Here is a 21,805-nt window from a genome sequence, read left to right on the forward strand (position 1 = left end):
AATGACTGAGATTTTACAACTGATATCACTTTTTTTTCCCCAGGAGTACTGTAGATCACAATCTCAGTTGTGTTAATCTTTTTTTTTTTTTTTTTTAGCTACACAGAATGCAGTAAGGCAGACTTTCCCTTTCCAGCTGCAAAATACTATAGTGTCATCACTCTTTACAACTGTTTTTATCTAATTTTGGCCACTTGGGGGCAAAAAGACCTCAAGATAAGCTGACAAGACACAGACATAAATAAATATTATGGCTTTATGAAGTCGATATGGCTAATCTGTTCGTAAAGCGCCGCCGGTTTACATCATCGTAAATAGAAGCTCCCAATGGAGCTGTGTTTCTGTCTTCCTGTATGTTAAATCCAATGTTTGAGATGTCCTTTTATACAGTTTTAAGGGACATCTGCCACCAGTCACACAGAAAAAATGTATATGGCCTTAGTATGAAGGAATGCAGTATTTTTATGAATTATACTAAACACAATTACAGAATGTTTACCACATTTAACCTAATCTATGATCTTGTGATGCTGAAAATATCTCAATTACATGAACAGGAATAAAAGGATTCAGTCTGGGTCATGCAGTTTTGTTGGTGACCAAACTGGGTTTTGTCTTTGTGAGTGAATGCAGCCTTTATGAGGAAGAGTAGCTGCGTTTAAGATTCAGCACATCCCTGCAGACTGTCACCCACACATGCATGTTATATATGAGCATTCTGCACTGAAAACCTGGTTTTAGCCATCACCCAGCCACTCAGTCATCCACAATGTCATCCATCATAGATGGTGCTCTAAAATGAAAACCTGTTTTTGAGGTCAGCCAAACCCACACACACACACACACACACACACACACAAATGCAGGAACACACACACACATGCACGGACACACACAGTGACAGGGACACACATTTCTGTTCATAAATGAGTATGGAATGAGGAAAACCTGGTTTCAACCTTCAGCAAATTACTCAAGACTGTGTTTAAGAGGCACGTTAATTACTCCAGTGTGCAAAACGTAACAAGCAGCTTACCCCATTTCAGTGCTTGATTTATTAAGGCCACTTATGTAAATCAAGTCAGTTGCTATTTTCCAATTAGAACACTTGAGGCACAATACAGTATAAGTACTGAATGCGGTACAAGTGCCAGGTGAAAGCGAGAGCTGTTTTATAGCAGCACACAGGAGAGAGCAGGCTGTGATTACACGCATTTTGTTATTACAGACCCGGCTTCACTCTTCTTGGTGTCGATTTTATATTTCTTCTCTTTTTTTATTCCACCAAACGGTGATTGGTAATGATAGGTGAAAAGCTATTCTGATTGGATATATTTTACCAGAAGAGGAATTCTTATTTCACCTTTCTTTTGAATTTTGACAAATTTCTCCTGATTTGACGCCTAAATTACTGATCCGCCGTGTCCCACAGGTGAACAGAAATTATTAACCTTGTCTCGGATGTGGAAGGCCTGTAATAATAGAGACTCGAAATTGTGCTCTTTGCAACCAATAGTTTTCTCATCATGGTCCACACCCTGTATATTTAAACATACATAGATGTCCACTTAACTCGGTGGAGAATACCAGACCTTTTGTGCTGCATTCGGATGTGCTTCTGAGAGAAATGACAAAACCAAGGAACAAGAAATAACATTTCAAGGGCGAGTAGTAATTTTACAAAATTCTACTGTCATGAACATGCTGAATTTAATATATCACTTTGGAAGATGTGTTTGATCTTGGTGAACATATTATGGAAAAAGGATGGCATTGGCAACCATCACTTTAGCCTTGTATCTTTGATTGTGAGCAGCTTTCACAAATGGTGGCGACATCACATAGCAAAAGTCCAAACTCATTTAACCTTCTTGTTGTCCTCGGGTCAATTTTGACCCAGGAGGACAACAGTATCCTGACTAAGAGATTATGAATTATTTAACTATAGTTGAGATCAGAGGAAAATATGTTGATGGATTATTGCAGACTGGTATATGTAAAAGTTTAGTCAGGATGCTGTTTTGAAACCATTTCAATTTTTTTGATGACAGCACATGATGACACCTGTTGTCCTCCCGGGTCAAAATTGACCCGAGGACAACAGGAAGGTTAAGAAAACAGCGATGTAAAATAGTGTTGTTCCAGGGTAATTAATATTTGCAGTAATTCTCTCCTATTGTGAATTTGTGAGTCAGGTGAACTGGATACAGTCACGTGTCGATGGCCGGAGGGCAAAACCTCCTATCTGAAAAATGCACTTTTTTGAGAAAACTAAAAAAAAAAACTTTATTATGTGTTAACAAAACCATAATAACCATACAAACATACCATAAACAATACCACATAATATAGTAATATTGTCCAAAAACAGTGTATTATGTATTGGGTATCCTTAACAAATAGCATTCTGCAAGAAAACAAGTTTTTTTTAAACAAGTTTTCTCAAAAAAGTGCAATTTTCAGATAGAAGGTTTTGCTCTTCGGCCATCGATGTGCACATAGGAGCCAACCAGTGCCCTCTTGTGCTCCTACCTTATGATCTCTCTCAAAGAAGCAAAGACTAATCAGTATTTTTACTAAACTCTTCATCTCTGTCATACACAAACATGCAGGCCACAACTCATTTTACACTTTATAATACATCATTTTTGTAAAAAGTGTGAGAAATTTCAGTAGCGAGTGAAAATATGAATTTAAAAGAAGCTTGTCGAATATATACTACTAATAATAATACTAATAATATAGCAATATTAATGTGAAATATCCTGTATATTGTTTAAGAATATGTGAAACATGTATGCCCTTATTTGCACAAATGAATCAGCAGTCGTGACTTTGGCTGGGTGAGAGGGTAGGGTGCTTCATCTGTCTGTTAAATACCACAGCCAATTATTCTTGCACTGGTTTAATAAACGGAGGAGAGTAATCCATTTAAATAATCTCCTTTGTTGAACTCTATCAATGTTACTTTCTGTCTGTGTATTAAACTCTTGTTCTACCACACAGACAACCAGCCAGTCAACTCAGCGGTTGCCTCCACAATTGAATATTACAGATTTGCATTTAATAGCCAGTCACCTATGGATTCACCCGCTGAAGATGAGAGCTGTACTCTGAAAACCTGGTTTAGACAATCAGCCAACCGCTCTGTCTGCCTGCCAGTATGCCACACACTCAGCCATCTCTTCTGTCTGCTGCCCACACACTCACCTGTCATGTATAGACAATGAACATGAGAGCTCTACACTGGAGAGTTGGATTTTAACCCTTTCACACTTTTCACATTTCTAGCTTTTGTACTCCAGCCTGGGAGTTAGCCCACGGCAAATTAATTCAATTTTCACAATGCACCAAGTAGCTTTGGGGCCTATTACTAAATCTGCAAAGTTGGGACTAACACAACTCTTGACTCAGCCTGATACCAGGGTAAAAATATTTAAAATGTACCAGTAGGAAGTCTTATTTAGCCCAAGGCAGAGCGGCATGGTTGCCCAGGGTTAATGGGGTAGAAAGCCCTGGACCAACTCAAAGAATAATGTGGAAGATCGTAGGTTATCTTCTCACATCGGAAACTTTTTCCCAATGAAGTCTGATCAAATGTTATGTCCTGCCAGGATGAATATGCAGAACTTCACTGTCAGCAGTTGTTCTTGCACATTGTTCACTGCTTGTCATTTCTCTATGGATCTCTATTCTTTTTTTAAATAGCAGAACAGTTTGTACATGCAGTACATAATCAAATAAAACTGAAAACTTTCTCAGTGTTTATGTTTGAGCTCAACCTAATTCATTTCAACACTTACACAAACGACTCTTCAACTCATTCAGCACTTTGTACTTCAACTGACACCTCAACTTCTTTCAGTGCTGACATTTCATCTACCGCTTTAATTCCCTTCAGTGCTTATGTTCCAACTACCACTTCAACCTCTTTAACCCTTTGAGTGCTAAGGTGTTTTTGCTCATTTTTAATTCCCTTCATGTCATAGTCAAGACAGGCTATTCAGAAATGCCATCTTTTTGCTTGTGAGTAGTACTGTACCTTAGTAATGGCTAAACAGATGTATTGATAATGCCAAACAGTCCATAGCTTACCTTAATAATCCAGTTTTTTCCTGCAAATTTCTTACAATCAGATATATCTACAGCTGAAACACCAATTGCACATTTTCTGAGAAATTGTGAAACATCCTTATTCTTTTTTCTGACTTTCTGCTATGTGTCTCTGTCCCAATAGACTCACAATCTTAACTAGATAGTGAAAACCTGATCAAACAGCACATGAGCCACCCGAACAGCCACCCAAAAACCAAGGCAGCCATTAGCTTGTTATTCATTTCAACACGTTTGTCGGTCACTCAGTCAATCATCCATCCAGATGTGTCCAACCAGCTAGTCAGACACACTAATGTCCTCTGCTTGAATTTTGAAGGTCTGTTATCAGCGAGGACAAGGACAGTTAATCACATTAATTAATCTGACAGGCTTAATCAAAGACATTATGAGTGCCGAAGAATAGAGGGGAGGAGAGAGCAGAGGAACAAAATGAAGAGACGAGGCAGGGAGGGAAAGACCAGAGAGAGGCGAGTATGACAGGTTTATAAATTCGTCATCATAGGAGGAGAGGGACAGAGAGGATGAGGAGTGGAAGAAATTAAAGAAGGACAAAGGAGGAGAGGAGACAGATGTTATGACAATAGATCTGAATAGGGTTACTTTGTGGTTAATCCTCTATAATTCTGCCTCATTTCACAGGCGGGGAGTTTCCATAGGAGCTCGTTATAAGCTTATGAATCCGCAGGGGTCATTTCTACAGTGCCTGACTTAGTGTATGAGTGATTTCACAACTGTTTGAAGCATTCTGTGCATAATAGGATTTCATAAGGTGGAAAATATAACATCTTTAAGCAATGACGGTGCACCGAATCACCAGCTGGTCACTCTGTTCCATGTTCCGTGGATTTATCAATTCAACTCTGGAAACCATGTTAGTGATGATGTTATTATACAGTACATTTTGTATTATGTGGAACGCTGTCAATGCCATTGTGCGTATGTTATTATTATACAAGGGGCTGACACAGTGACTGGAGCATCTTGACAATTCAATACAAAGACATTTCTCTCAGTGGACGTTTTGACTTGTCAGGGTCACAGGTGTAAGTGCCAGGGCCCTGTTACTGGTTCACACCATTAAATAGAAAGGAGCCATCATTAATGTTAGATACACCAAATTTTGCTGCAATCATAGGTCAAAATGTCCACGGTGAGAAAGGCCTATAGCCCTACAATAAATTCTACTTTTGAGAAGCTTATAGTCACTCTATGGTCATTTTTAGGCTATAGTTTGTGGTGTTATTATGTCTGTGCAATAGTGTGCAACAACACCACAGACTACAGCCTCAAAATGTGCAGTTTTAGTGTATCTTCAGGTGTCAGTAGGTTTTATTAAAGGGGACATATCATGCTTTTTTTTTATATATATAATTTTTATACTGTTATGATGTCTGATGTCTATCTTAAACATGGTGAAAGTTCCAAAACTTAAGGTGAACATATGTAAAAATGCTGCCTGAAAGTCAAAAGCTAGGGCTTAATCCTGCTCTCAATGCTTTGTTTGCAACGTTACCTCTAATTCCTCCTTGTGGTGATGTCAGATTGTTTGCGAATGGCCACAAATGACTGGCTGTCCTTTCAGATCAGATTCGGACTCAAACATGTACTTTAAAGGGCTTTAAGAGACAATAGCTAAAAACAGCCTGTTGCAGACACAGGATGAACTGAGGGGCTCCATATAAAGCCAGTATAAGATAAATAAAGAGTTTTGCCAACTGTAAATTATGCAAATATTTACAAATACAGCCCCAGCATGTATATATAGACCTTGAAATCTGCATGATATGTCCCCTTTAAAAAGTACAGCAGATAAAATAATTTAAGATTTATAAACTGTCTCACCTTTCTGCCTGTCTTATCATTCAAACTGCTCTTTTCTCCTTAACTAATAGCCCATTGGCTTACACTTAAGACTGTATCTAAAACAGTGCACCCAAACATCCTGTTTGCAAAGATAATGTATCACATAAAGGAAGTCATTTCATGGCACAATTTGAAAAGAATCAACACACAGTATCAACCAAAACTGATCATGATTTTTTCTAGCATTTATTGCACAACTGTTGTTTTGCATTCCATTAGATTGTGAAATCAGGTATTTGAGGTATTTTGTCACCAGTTGTAGTGATACATTGTACACTGTTGTTTGTGTAAAATCAATCCAGTGCAGAAAAGGGAATTTTGCAGATGAAAACAGACAAACCCGTTCTAAAAGCACAAAGTTACTTCCAAAATTCCAAAAGTGCCACAAAATGTCAAGTGAACTTTCAGTTTTCTTTTTGCCATCGTTTGTACAAATGAATAATGCAGCATTTTGTACATCTGATTCTTTATACTGTATTAAATGTTGGGATCCCTGGTGGCCTAAAATTTTAATGCCACAAACATGAACTGCAACATCCCTGATTCAAGTCCAGCAGACCTTTGTTTCACGTCATCTCCTATATCACTCTCCCCCTGTTTCTGCTCTACTACTCTATTCTTCTATTGATTATCTAATGAATTCATAAAATGCCCCAAAAAAATCTTAAACAAAAGTTTCAAGTGACATAACTGGTCATGATGATTGGTACGTTTTGTGTTTTACTGTTATTCTTGACAATTTATTTAAACTTAGTACCACAGCGGCTGCATAAAATATGTACAGAAAACATGCACAACATACTTTGTGATCTGTAAACTGGAAAGAGAAATGGAAATGATGGAAATTACAACAGTAGTTCAGTAAATATGCAATGACATTGTGCAACTGCAATTCCTGCTACTGAAAAACTCCACAATAATCATGCATTTTATGTAGGCTCATCTCCTTTTTTATAATTTACTGTATGGCTTGGTCTGTCACACAGGGGTATAGGTGCCTTCTTTCAAGGACAGTTTAGGGGTCAAACCTCTCTGATATGAGAAATCTGCTTTGACCAGTAACTGTCCATCAGCCCTCTGTCAGATAGTCAGTATCAGTAGAAGCAGCCAACACTGGGGTCATATGCAAAAAAAAAATAAGGTTGGTTTGGCAGTAATTCAGGCTGGAACCATGTCATTATAACCTGAGGTTAAACAAGATATTAATGAGCAGACATTATTATATCATTACAAGGGGGTCATCATAATGAGGACATAACGAGGTCAACAGGGTTTCAACATACAAGGGGCACAAGAGGGTGTCACAATAATGGGGACATAATGGCTTGGGGGTGTCACAATGAGGTGTCTACATATCGAGGTATCCCTAATAAGTGTTTACCCCAATTAGACATGAGAGCGACAGACAGAAGGAGGCAGAGAGAGAGATGGAGAGAGCCAGAGGGTAGATAAAAGACGAGAGAAGAGAGGAACAGAGCAGAAGCAGAGGGAGGGGAGGCATATGTGGGGAGACAAAGAGCGGGGGAGGAGGTGGAGGGTGGCAAAGTGAAAAAGAAAGATGAGGAGAAAGAGAGATTGAAGGGGCAGGGTGCAGTGATTAGAATGTGATGGCCTGTGTAGAGCCTGGCACATTTGTGTGTGTGCGTGTGCGTGTGAGTGTGTGTGTGCACACTCGCTGGTCTTTGAATTAATGAGAATCTCAGATGAGAGGAGAGGGTCATCATGACCTGCATGCAAATGACACCAAGCTCACACATGCACACACGGAGAAAACACACGCTCATATGCACACACAACACACATTTGCTTATGCAGACATACATGCCACGCAAGAGAAACACTTTCTCTCATACATACGCACTCTCTCACTGCTTTTGTTTAGACTGAGGCATGGCATGCATCAATGTGCAAGTGTGTGAGTGGCATTGAGCGACACAGGTGCTCTGCATGCTGTCCTACATGACACAATGTCATTCATATCAGAATGTCAGTAGTATGTAGAGAACTTTAGTCTGCCTCCCATCACCCTCCTGAGTCATCCAATCAGCTAACAGCTGACTGTCCACAATGTCAAGAATCAAATTTATATGAAAACGCAAGACTCACCTGAGAAAATCCAAGGAAAGGGAAAGACTAGCTGGTGATTTCTGTCCTCACAAGACAAAAAACATAATTCGTTGTTTCAGCAAATGTACCCAAAACAACACATGCTTGCTTTCAAGCTACAAAGCCCTCTAATGGCCAACAGAATTGTTCTGTTATACTGTCAGTGTTTGTTCTATTTGGCCATGCCAGTGATGCATTTTAACAAAATGTCACCGTTAGCTTATTCTAGCCTATGTACACATGTATCATTGTAACTGCCTGATAATTATTTTCACTCTATAAAGAAATACTACAGAGACATGACCTGCATTAAGCAAAGGAAGCCAGAATATGTAATTCATACCATATTTTTCATGGTTATAGCACTGTGAGGTATCCAGTGAAAGAGTGACCTCAACACAACTAATGCCATGGCTTTATTAGAAAAAAGAGAATAGGCCACCAAATAAATTCAAGCATCATAAAAAGCTGTTTACAATAAACAAAGATGCGGGTGAATCAGCATGTGAAAAGCAGTGGTTGGCTCAGAAAAATATAGCTGCTTTTTCATCATCTCCTGAATGATAATACAACTTAAACCAGCTACTATTACAATATTTCTTAGAGGGACTAGGCTTTTTTGGGATTTCAGATATCAAAGAGATCCAGGGTAGAATTTTCTTTAAGTACTCATAATGTTGTCAAATGACCAGTGATAACAATCACCCACGCTGTGGTCCCTTTGAACTGCTCCTCGTTGGTGTATTTCATTATCTCTCCTCTGCGCTGCTTTTGATGTGCACCTTATCCTGCTGCAAGGAAATATAACACACAGAAATACAAATGCCTGTAAGTTCTTTCCACTCTGCTGATCATACAATAGATTGAGCCGAATAATCCTTCAGCAGAACACACTACAGGTTTGAAGTCTCATGCTCACATACATCAAACAAAGACAGCAACACATGAGCACCTGAACACATGAACACTCTTAACAGTTTGAATCAACATCTTGGATATATGTGTTACACATATGTGCTACACATTATATGGCATTGTTGAACTGCACTTTCCAGTATCAGACACATTAGTAGTACGGTAACCTATCTTACAGTTACAGTTTGCATTATAGGTAGCAATCTTTTCTTTTCATTCCTTCTCCATTATACCTTTATTTCTATGCATCAATTCCTGTGTAGCAGAGGGTCAAGGTCACAGATTGTTATTTGTGTTTTCATTGGTTGCCAACTTGAAGAAGGCCAGTACTCCTCATGATATGATTGTAGGGATTGTTGTCAACACCAGGCTTCCGTATGGAGAGCCTTTTTTTATTCAAAACCCCACCCAAACTGCACACCACCTATCCAGTTTCCAGACATCACCTATCCAGTCATCTTGCGCTGCCAACCAGTGGACATTACACATGACCCAGTCGACAGCACAGAGCCACCCAGTTGGACATAGCGTGCCACCGAGTCAACAGCCTGTGCTACTGGAGCTGGATAGTACAGGTTGGACAGAAGTTCAATTGCCTCTCTTAAAATGGAGGTAGAGCGAGAAAGACCAAAACAAACTTGTTAATATATAAATATGCTCAAATCTAAGGCAGAGGAAATTGCTATTATTAATATCAATGTGTGCCCTCCAGTGTGTTGGTTAGTTGTACCATCATGGCTAATCCCAGAACCTGAAGTTGATCGATGCATTCTGAATGATGAAAAAAGAAAGAAATCAGCAGATATAGTTAAAGATGTTAAGTCTCATCTGCCAAAAGCACAGAGATTATGTTTACAGATTTACACAGATGGATCAAAGGATCCATCTGGAGTTGGATTTGAAGTAACCATTCCTGAATTAAGAATTAAAAACAGACATAGAATTTCAGATCAGGTGTCAGTATTCACAGCAGAGATGTTGGCAATATTATGGGGATTTTGGTGGGTAGAAGACAGTAAACCAGACAACCCAGACATATGCAGTGATTCAGCAGCAGCTTTAACTACAATGAGAGAAATCAAATCCAAGTCCAGACCTGATATATTGACAGAGATTTATCAAACATTATACAGAAGTCACATGGCAGGGTGTGATGTGAGTTTTATTTGGATACCAGCACACATGGGTGTTGAGGGAAACAAGGAAGCAGATTACTTGGCAAAGAACGCTGCTCATGAGGATAGAGTAGAAATTGCCCTACAGTATGGACTGTCAGAATACACTTCAATCATAAACAAGTCAGTCAAAGAAATGTGGCTGAATACATGGGAAAAAGAAAAGAAGGGGAGGTCTAACTTTACAATACAGAAAACAGTGGAAAAAGCAAAAAGCAATTTTGCCTGCACAAGAAAAGAGCCCTGGGCATTGTGTTCCTTCAAACCATTTCCTATTCTGAAACAAAAATTGGAAAAATAAAAACAGGGGTTTTTTAAATTATCAATGTTTGTTACAACATTTTAAATATGGAAATAGAGCCATTTGCTATTTAATTTTGTCCTCAAAAGGACAATTTTGTGTTGTTTCCTTATTACAGATCTTCATATAGTAAGTCAAACATGAACAATCCAGACTAGGGATGTGCAGAGATCCCAGTATTTGTATTTGTATCTGTATTTGTTGAGCCAGCAAAATTATTTGTATCTGTATTTGTATTCGAATAAAAGTGGAAAGAGGCTTAAAAATCCTGTTTTTGTTTTTATGACACTTTTAATTTTAGAAAATTAAAGTGTTACAATAAGTGTTCATGAATAAATTACCTTACAAAGGAGGTCCCCACATCGGGTCTTGAACTGGAGTCTCCCAGATCATAGATGACTGCGCTGACTACTGAGCTAAAACTTTACTCATCGCCTCATGCAGACAGACCTCTACCTATTTATACACCCATAAGACAGAGACAGCACAGCATGTAACATGTAGGGAAGAACCTCAAAGGTGATTCTTGCTGTGCACTTTTCATTTATTGCCTATTTTTTTATAACCTAACTTTGTGGAAAGGAGAAGAGGAACAGCAGGTTATGGAGAGTCCCTTGGCAGCACTTTGCTTGTGTCAGTAGCTCAGCTTTATCTCTGGGGAACAACCCCAACAAGTATTCCTTTAAATATTTGTATTAAACAAATATTCGTATAAAACCCACTATTTGTGTTTTGCCAAATAATGTATTTGTATTCGGGCACACCCCTGATCCAGACCATTACCACAATATGCAAAATTGAGGCAATTTTAAATTATCTTTGTTATCAAAAGGTGAACCAGAAGAATCCGTGTACCTTCATCTCAATCGATTTGAGGGATTAATAAGGGACTGAAAAATTAACAGCTTGTGGGCTGTAATGCTCGAGTGCAGCACTTGAATTGTTAATCACCTGATGCTTTCTGTGTTCATATGTATGTTATGTCTGTTTGTATTTTTGAATGTTTTTGCTTCGTATTTGTGCTCTCTTTTTCTTTCTGTGCCAATGTTGTAAAGCACTTTGTAACCTGTGTTAAAAAAGGTGCTATAAAAATAAAGTTTTACTTACTTACTGATATGTGTGGAAACTTTCTGCATAGATCACTACATCAGCGCATTTTGTAGGACAGGAGTTATGTCACTTGACTTCATCTTCCTCGTAGATATTTTACCAGACAATGCATGGCTCCACAAACCAGGCAGAATAGCAAACCCACGTGTATCTACATTGAAATGACATAAACTACAGCCTATGTTCTGTTAATATGTAGGTTAGCCTACAAGGTTTTATTTCTCATTTCTTTTATTTCTTGTTTTCTTGCATTGCCAGACCTATTCCACACCTCTATTAGTGTAACAGTAGTGATAGCAATAGTTTTGATTATTCATTTGGCCATGGGATTAGGCTACTGTTGACAGATTAGTGGATGTGATATATTAACAGAGGATGTGCAATCATTTTGCAGCCGATTCATGTTGAAGTTGGAAAAGTTTAGAGTTTGAGAAGTTACATGGATGTGGATAAGCTAATAAGTTTGATAAAAGAGTCGGGAGATTACCCCACATAATATAGGCAGACCACGGTTGTCTTGTACTTATTCTGCCGTTCTATTCTTATTTATAGACTGGACACAGCCTACGTATAACTCACCTGTCAGTGATGTAGGTGTTGTGAATAATGTTGAAAGGTTAGGCTTAATATTAACCCTAGATAGGGAGCTCCTTATCAAGAAAAAATGAAACTTGTGAATAAAAGACAGTATTTATTTTTCTATAAATTCTATTTCATGTCAGAAAATGCTTTGATATCCATGTTTTTCAAATTGAGTAACAAAAACATTTTTTTTTTTTAAATTTCTGAATAGGAAATCAATTGAGATGAAAGTACACGGATTGATGAGGATGTTTCTTACTGTCTCTGAGTCTCCACACTCACATTTGCCATCTGGGTGTTTCCCAGTCAGAGCCAGAGCCAGCCCACTCCTAAGACCACAATGCCCAAGGCTCAACCTGGTTATGACAACTGAATCTTTTCTTTTGCAGCCAAAATTGCTTTTTGCTTTTTCCACTGTTTTCTGTATTGTAAAGTAAGACCTCCCCTTATTTTCTTTTTCCCATGTATTCAGCCACATTTCTTTGACTGACTTGTTTATGATTGAAGTGTATTCTGACAGTCCATACTGTAGGGCAATTTCTACTCTATCCTCATGAGCAGCGTTCTTTAACAAGTAATTTGCTTCCTTGTTTCCCTCAACACCCATGTGTGCTGGTGCCCAAATAAAACCCACATCACATCCTGCCTTGTGACTTCTGTATAATGTTTGATAAATCTTTGTCAGTGTATCAGGTCTGGACTTGAATTTGATTTCTCTTATTGTAGTTAAAGCTGTCAGTTTGTCAGGCTTGATAACAAACTGTCTGACATTATCTTAACTAAAACAGGAGCCCCACTCACCTGTGGGGCTCCTGTCATGGAGGCGAGGTGAGTAGAATAAAGAAATTGCTAAGAACAATTAGCATACAACAAATCCATACTTCCAGAAAAGTTAAAATCGGTGGTATGAGCTTCCCAGTTAGGCCCTATATCCATTCCCCACTTCGCTGTTACAAATGCCAGAGGTATGGGCATATAGCATCAGTTTGCAAAGGAAAGCAGAGGTGTCTGAAATGTGAAGGTGATCACAGAGTTGAAGACTGTAGAGATAATGTGCAGAGTAAATGTTTTGGCCAACACTGGGTAACATATGGTGGTTGTGAAGTAGAAAGTGAGCAAGTGAAAGCAGTTAACAACATAAGCCATGTAGAGATAATGAAGAGACTACTAGGATGAAGGTGAAGAGATGAAACTGACATAGTTGTCCAATTTTCAAGATCAGAGGTAGGTAAAACAGAGAAAACTAACACTGACAGTGGATAAGATGATTTTGTTCATTGCCTATGTATTCAAATGTGCCAAGTCAAACACAAAACGGAGAAAATTAAAATAACTGTGAAGGGAGCTCAGAAGTTTTTGGGTATAAAAGATGTATCCTTGGAGCATATCAATAAAAGACTTGAAGCAGATTAGATTCAGATTAGACAGCTTTATTAATCCCCAAAGGGGAAACTCATTTGCCACCAAATCAACCCATGCAGACAGTAAACAATATAGACAATGCATTCACAGTAAACAACAAATAAATAACACCATAAAAGCCATTTGAGATATGATTACCAGCTGAAGCAAACAATGTAGACGTTGCATTCACAGTATGCAGCAAATAAATAACCTCATAAAGCCATTTAGACATGATTGACAGCTGAAAGGTGCTATGGATATAAACCACATCTAAAAGTGTTCATTAAAAAATCTGACTGCTGCTGGAACAAAAGACCCTCTGAGTTGTTCAGTAGGACACTGAGGCATCACTAGTCGCTCACTGAACGAGTGTCTGAGTCTGTTAACAACACCGTGTGATGGATGGCCTTCAAAGTACAGAGCTGTTTTTAATTTGGCCCTTGTTCTCTTTTCTACAGTGACCTCAAGTGAGTCTGGTGTTATGGCCAATCACAGAGCCAGTCTTTCTGATCATCTTATTGATCCTGTTTTTATCATCCACAGTGATATCCCCCCCCCCCCCTCTCTCCCAGGCAGCGTACAGTATAAAAGAGGCCCCCAGCTAAGATTCCCTGATAAAAAAACATGAAGAAGTTTCTTGCTGATATCAAAAGATCTAAGTTTCCTCAAGAAAAATAGTCTTGACTGAGCCTTCTTGAATACACCTTCAGTGTTCTTTTTCCAGTTTAATTTTCTGTCCAAGTAGACACCGAGATATTTGCAAGACTCGACAATTTCTATTTGCTGACCCTTAATTATCACTGGGAAGATCTCCTCCATCTTCCTCCTGAAATCAATAATTAACTTTGGTCTTCCAAACGTTCAGTTTTAAAAAAATTGCATCACACCAGCTGACAAATGATTTAATCTATTTTTTTGTGTGCCAGGTCATTGCCTTGGCTAAGTAAACCCACTAGAGCAGTGTCATCTGAAAACTTTTGTATTTGGCAAGACACCTGTCTACGCCTATAGTCAGCGGTATAGAGTGTGAATAAAAAGGAGGATAAAACCATGCCCTGTGGGGCTCCTGTTTTAGTTAAGATAATGTCAGACAGTTTGTTATCAAGCCTGACAAACTGAGGTTGAGAAAAGAGATAATCTAATACCCAAGCGATAGTTGTGTTGTGCAATTTAAAATTCATTCATTTGTTAGCTAAAAGGTGTGGTTGAATTGTATTAAAAGCACTAGAATGAAAAAATAACTTAATCCTAACAGAGCTGGCAGTTGTTTCAAGGTGGCTGTAAAGCTGTGAAGCATAAAATGTACAGCCAGGGCCAAGAGGCTGCGGTGATAAGACAATCTGATTATTCTACGATGAAATGCAAGAAGTTTAATAGCAAGAAGTTTAATAGCAAGAAGTTTAACAGCAAATGACCAAGAGTTTAAGGGATTCATTAAGAACCTAAAAAGACACCAGAAGTCATTATGTGCTCAAGAAACCTGGCTTAAGCCAACATCAGACTTTGTTATTAAAGGCTATGATAGTATCTGCAGAGAGAGAAGGAAGGGCAGTGGAGGAGGGTGTGTAATATTTTTAATACAAGAAATACAATATAGAGTTTTGGGGAAAGGAACAGAGTCAGGATACTTTATTGAAATTTGGACAAGAGAAGGAAATATCAAAATTGTTAACATTTACAATCCATGTAATAGGCTTTCAATAGAGTAAATGGATAAACTCGCTGTATATTTAGGAGGGAAAGTGATATGTTGAAGAGATTTTAATGCCCATAGCATTGGTGATCAAACAGTTAATGGACATTAAAATTCTAGTGTGCCTAAATGACAGAAGTGGTACAAGAATTCATATCAGAACAGGCACAGAATCGGCCATAGATCTTACACTAGTGTCAGATTCATTGGCAAGTGTTTGCTCATTGGAAATAGTTGGAGGAATGACTGTAGGAAGTGACCACTATCCCATAGTAACTGAGGTAGGCTTGAGTTAAGAAGACTATGATACAGGAAGATTACGGAAATGGTCTTTCAATAGTGCTGATTGGGAGACATTTAGGTATATTAGTGATCAAGAAATGCAAAAATTGATATTAATGAGGATGTTGATAATTTAAATGTTTCTGTTTGTAAATCTATTCTAGAGGCCGTGAATAAGTCTATTCAGAAGAAGGGAGGTAAGCACAAAAAGAGGATTTTACCACGGTGGACAAAACAATGTGATACAGCAATTATCTCTTGAAATAAAGCTTTTAAAATGTTAAAAAGGAATTACAATTTCCAGAAGCTTACTGAATATAAAAGGTTGCAAGGAAATGTAAGAAGAATTGTAAAAAAAAAAAAAATGCAAAGCAGGACAAAGAAGGAGGAAATTTTGTAACTCAGTGAGAAGGGAGACAGAAATTCATTAAAATTTTGAGAATGATAAAAAGAATGAATGGGATTAAAAGAGAGTATGTGTATCCAGTCTTAAATGATGTTGAAAGTGAGAGATGAAGAGGAAGCAGAGATGCTGGTAAAAACCTTTTTTAAAATGAACAGTTAGGACAATATTCGTGAGAATGGGAAAAAAAGAAGGGAGACTACAATAGCGGAGAATGAAGAGTCATTACAGCACAAGAAAGACACTGATGACCGACTAAACAACCATTTACAAAGACAGAACTGAACCGCTCTCTCAAGAAAACCAAGATGTCAGCAGCAGGCAAAGATCAGATATGTTATATAATGATAAACCATCTCAGTGAGGAGATTTTATTGGAACTACATAATAAAGTTTGGGAGGATGGGAAATTGCCACAAAGCTGGAAGGAGGCTGTTGTACCTTCCAACACACAAATCAAGAAAAGATTGCACAAACCCAAGGAATTATAGACCAATTGCTTCCAACATCCAACATCTGCAAAATAATGGAGAAAATGATAAATGAAAGGTTAACATATTATATCAAAAATAAAGCTGAGTGGTTGTAGGAGAGGAAGAAATACTATGAATCCAGCTTTATGTTTAGAACATGACATTAGAAAAGCAAAGATAAACAGAGAAAGAGTGGTGGATGTCTTTTTTTATACAGAAAAGGCATATGATATGATGTGGGGAGAGGGATTGTTAATCAGACTTTGTAAATTAGGTATCAAAGGTCAAATATATAGATGGATTTTCTTTTTTACGAGGAAGATTAATACAAGTTAGAATAGAGAAGAACTCTTCAGGAAAATGTGTTACTGAAAATGGAGCACCTCAAGGAAGCATAGCAGGCCTTTTATTATTCTCCTAAATGATAAATGATATATTTATGGAAACAGAGAATGGGATGATCATGATCGCTTTTTGTGGATGATGGGGCAATTAGGAAGAGGGGAAGAAACTTGGAATTCATTGTAAAGAAACCGCAGGGGGCTATTATGATGGTAGAAGAGTGGTCATATAAATGGAGTTTTAAATTTTTAGTTGTTAAGACAAAGACAATGTTCTTTACAGGGAAAAGAATTGGTAGGTAGGTAAAACTAGAATTGTATAATCAAGAATTGGAGAGATTGAAACACTTTACTTTTTTGGGTTATGGTTTGATGAAAGAATGACACGGGCTATATACATATACATATACATATTCAGAAAGTATTCAGAAAGTAGTGGACAAATGTAAGAAAGTACTAAATATAATTGGAGGTGAATGGGGGGCAGACAGAACCGCTTTGAAGGCCGTAGACAGTGGATTAATTAGATCAATATTAGATTATGGTTGTGCGGTATATGGATCAGCAGCAAATACATCTCTCAAAAATTAGATATTATTCAGCATCAGGCTTTGAGATTATGCACAGGTACATTTAAAACAACCTAACAGCAGTGTTACAGATGGAAATGGGAAAAATGCCACCAGGAAGGAGAAGGACACAGCTATCACTGAATTACTGGGTTGATTTACAGCGCCATAGTCAAGATCACCCAACACAAGACACTTTAAGACCTTGTTGGGAAAAGGAGAGTAGGGAAATAAAAAGCTTTAGATGGACAGTGACACAGAAAGCAACAGAAAGTAGCTAAAGCTTTAAAATGGCTATGAGAGGAAATATGAAATAAACTATACAGATTTATTATGTGGTATTATCTTAAAGCTGCATTGATTTTTTTCTTCTCACCATTACAGGTCAGAAGAACTCTACACCCAGCTGAAAGATGCAGATCCTGACATATTATTATGTCATGAAAGTTGTTATAGCTAACAGTTTAGCAAACATTACCTATTTAAATATCCAGCAAACATACTAGAGCAACTTTATCATCCAATTGTGTTCAAACCAAACCCAAAGCAAATTTTAGAGGCAGTGCAATTGCATAGAAAGTCAGTAGAAAGCGATGATACCTGAACTTCCCTTTGACACGAAGACAAGTCTGCATGAGTTGCAAATGGCTCAGCTTAAGAGTAAGTTTCACACATGTTCCAGGGTTTTATGAGACTGAAATGAAATAACAGGAAGACCAAGAGCTTCTGGTGAGTTCTCAGTTCAGTCAGAGGCCGAGATGAACAGAAGCACGCTGCCTCAGACACAATCGATGTATCCTCTGCGAACTAGTTTACATCTATCTTCCTTATAGTCAGTAAGCTGTTGTTGTTTGGGGTGAATGAACACCGACAACAGTCCAGAAGTCAAATTCTTTATATTCTCTATACCAGTCCTTATGGTCTTCGCTAACTCCTGAGAAATTATATGTGGCTCTTAAGCTGCTGGACTTTCTGCTATTCTGCTACAGTTGCAATGAGTTTACAACTGCTGCTGGAAATGAGGTTGATGACAACAGTAAGACTAAACAATAAAATGATTTTGTGAGTCATAAAACCGAAACAAAAGCCAAAAGAGGCTTAAAAGCTTTGTAGAGCTGCAGAGCTTGTCTTCTATGTGGTTTAATCATTACAAGCAACCTTTTACATTACACAAGATCATTAGTTTCTTATTTGATATGAAAAATACCGATGAGTGGAGTTTTAAATGATCCTATCAGTGAGTGACGATAACACCTTTTCAAGTATTTAAACTACTTATGTAGTCCAGTTGTGATTCGCTCACTCCTACTTGTTTACAGATGCCTTGTTAAAGTCATCAGCAGTCTACCTGTGTGCCTGTCAACAATTCAAAGTTATGATCGCTAACCATTTGAAAACCAGGTGACAGTGAAGAGTGTCAAATATGATGGTTGGTTCTGCCAGTGCTGTGACCGTCCATCAAAAAACACAAAGGCGACATTCCAGAAATACATGGACGGGATGATGATGATGTGCAAAAGGGGATGAGGGTGTGTACACAGCTGGCATGTTTTCCCTGCTTCATCCCACCTCTCCGTCAGTATCTACGGAAAGAGCTCTGCTGCCGTCTGTATCTGTTCATCCATTATGCATGACCAATTTACACTGTCAAGATACAGACGGAGTGAAGGAGAGGGAGAGAAGAAAGGTGAAGAAAATAGCAATTTATTAAAGCTGCAAATTGATAGAGTCTGTATCTATATTAGCAAGGATAATCAGGATATTGGAAATGTGGCCACATCTGTATGTCTATTCATAATGGATGACCCATTTACACTTTTATTTACAGAAGAAGAGAGAGAGATAGCAGAAGGGAACAAATACTGCCACTCTCTACTCGGAGATGGTCCTATCTTGGAGTATCATTGGCAAGAGGCTGCTGTTATTGCTTACCTCATACACTTCAGTGTGTTTGTGTGTGTGTGTGTATTTGTAACAATAATGACCTTCTCTCCTTGGAGCAGATGTCCTTAACAGATGTCATTCAGCTGCCGACAGAGACAGTCAATAAGACAATGAATTGTAGCTCGCTAACTTGCTCTGTCCATCCATTAGCGCTTCACAATTAATCGAAAAAACATCAAATCGTAACACTGACTGTTGCACTTTTTCAACTGCAAGAGGTTGAAATGTCCTCCTGTGGGAAGAAAAAAGGTGATTCAGTAATCTGACAGGGTATTGCTGTGCTGTGCAGAATCTCAGGCAGTTTATGTTAGCATGTCAGACAAAATCCTTCATATTATTTAGCCTAAGCAAATGTGAGCACTAGTGAAACATACCTAAATAGATTGTCACATATTTACTCGTGTTGGGCTTTTCATGTCAAAACCTGTCCAGCCAACAATGTAACTGAATGGAAAAGTGTTTACAGTTTTAGTGAAAGTTCCTTTTATCTGTATCTATTGTGGGAAGTCAAAGTGAAAATCAGTAGCAACAAATGCACATGTAAAACTAATATGCCATAGCACACTTTGATACTATATTTACATTGCTGCTTTTATCACACTTCCTAGAGCGATTGTCTGAATATTACTTTTTAGAGGTATCAAGGTATTATAGTGTATTAACAGAAAAACAACTTTTTTTTTTCAGAATCTAAAACTGTTATGATGTTGATGACTTAATATATGTATGAGTATTTCCACTGTGATTACCTTAAAACAATGTTAAAGTCCAGACTCCACTGTGTGTTGAATGAGCAATAAATCCAGCATCTTCCTGAAACACCAGAGGCTTGTGTCCCTGTCCGTGTTATTTATTAAAAACAACCGCTGCTACTATTTACGGCTTGTCTACCATAAGACAATGCAGAGGCTGTTGGCTGCCACTGTCAACATGTACGACAAGTGTAGCAGAGGTATTTGAACTGTGCCTTGAGAGGATATGACTTTAATATTAAACCGCAGTAGTGTAAAGACAGCGAGCAAAGGGGAACACAAATCTTTGTAACTTCTTTTTGAGGGAGGGAAGTTATAAAGGTTTTTTTTTTTGAAGGAAAGGGGCACTGACACCTGGAAGACCTGGAAGAACAGGCCCTGTTCCAGTAAGCAGGTTTAACAACTCTGTATGTTAACAGCATGCATGGTGAATGAAAAATTATCAATGGAGCTCTGATGCAGCATTTAACCATGGCAATGGTTTAAAAAAAAGGACAGAGCTCCCACTTCAATCCTGTGGAACTACACATATTTTTGGTTGCATATGCAGACTATGCATATAGTCCATATCTTAAAAAACTGCAGTAAAAGAGCATCAGTGGGAAAAAGAAAAGAGTAACTAACAATTGTGTTTTATTCAGCGTAGTGGTGAAATCTGACTGTATGTATATGTATACATATATATGTATGTATGTATGTGTCTGACTGATCTTTTACATTTTATTTAAATATATTTTTTCATCTGTGATCTGATTTGGATGAGACACAGGTGGCAGCAACTGAAGATGAAACAGAAACAACATATTTTACATATACAGTAGACTTGATCAAATACTGATGATATGCTGATGACTTATGATATCCTTATTGTCCAATCCAGTAATCAGTTGTAATTTGCAGTTGAAAAGGTGTCTATAGTTAAAACTATATATAACTATATTCTATATTTCAACATGTACATTTAAACATAGTCACTGAAATGCTTTCAAAACAGAATTAAGACTATATGCAAACTATTAAAAACACAAACAAACAAAAACTCCCTTTTCAGCTACAGTCTTTTCAGTTGTACCGCAGCTCCTTCGGGTGCTGCAGGACGAGGAGGCGGCAGCAAGGAATTTGGGGTTTGTTGAAGAAAAACAGTGAACAAAACAATGCTTTCAAAATAACTGACCCAGAGTTCAAATGATCTCAGTTTCTGGAACTGAAAACCAACTCAAGGTTAACAAACACACAGTTCTCACTTTTTTTTTTTTCACTTTCTAAAACAGACCCCTATGGAGTGTGTCAAGTGTTGAAATCTGACATCTGCAGGCATTTGTTTACATGGACTGACATTCATTCCACAATCACCAATTTCTTCTGTAATTTCTACTGTAATTCATAGATAAGCATTATAAAATCATGTGTATCTTATCCAACAATGACTGACCTTATATTTTTGGTAAATACTGAGTATTATATCATCTGTCAATCATACGCCATCATCATCCCTCTCTCTGTCCTGTTACTTCTTCACCATCTCTGTCTGTCTCCCTCTGCATCTTCCTGATTTATTCTCAACCTCCTTCTACCCCCATCCCAACCAATCCAGTCACAAATAAACGGTTATTGGATATCTATTATGGATTAGCAGAAAATTGGCAGCAGCATTTCCAATTCCCTTATTAACAAATGTAGATGTTACCCTTCTTCCACCCTCATCCCGAGTGGGTTCCTCCTCTCTTCTCCTCTCTCCTGCCCACATCTCCTCCAGCTGTTTGGGCCCATGATAGC

The sequence above is a fragment of the Thunnus thynnus genome, chromosome 14 (assembly GCF_963924715.1).
Source record: "Thunnus thynnus chromosome 14, fThuThy2.1, whole genome shotgun sequence".
NCBI lineage: Eukaryota > Metazoa > Chordata > Actinopteri > Scombriformes > Scombridae > Thunnus > Thunnus thynnus.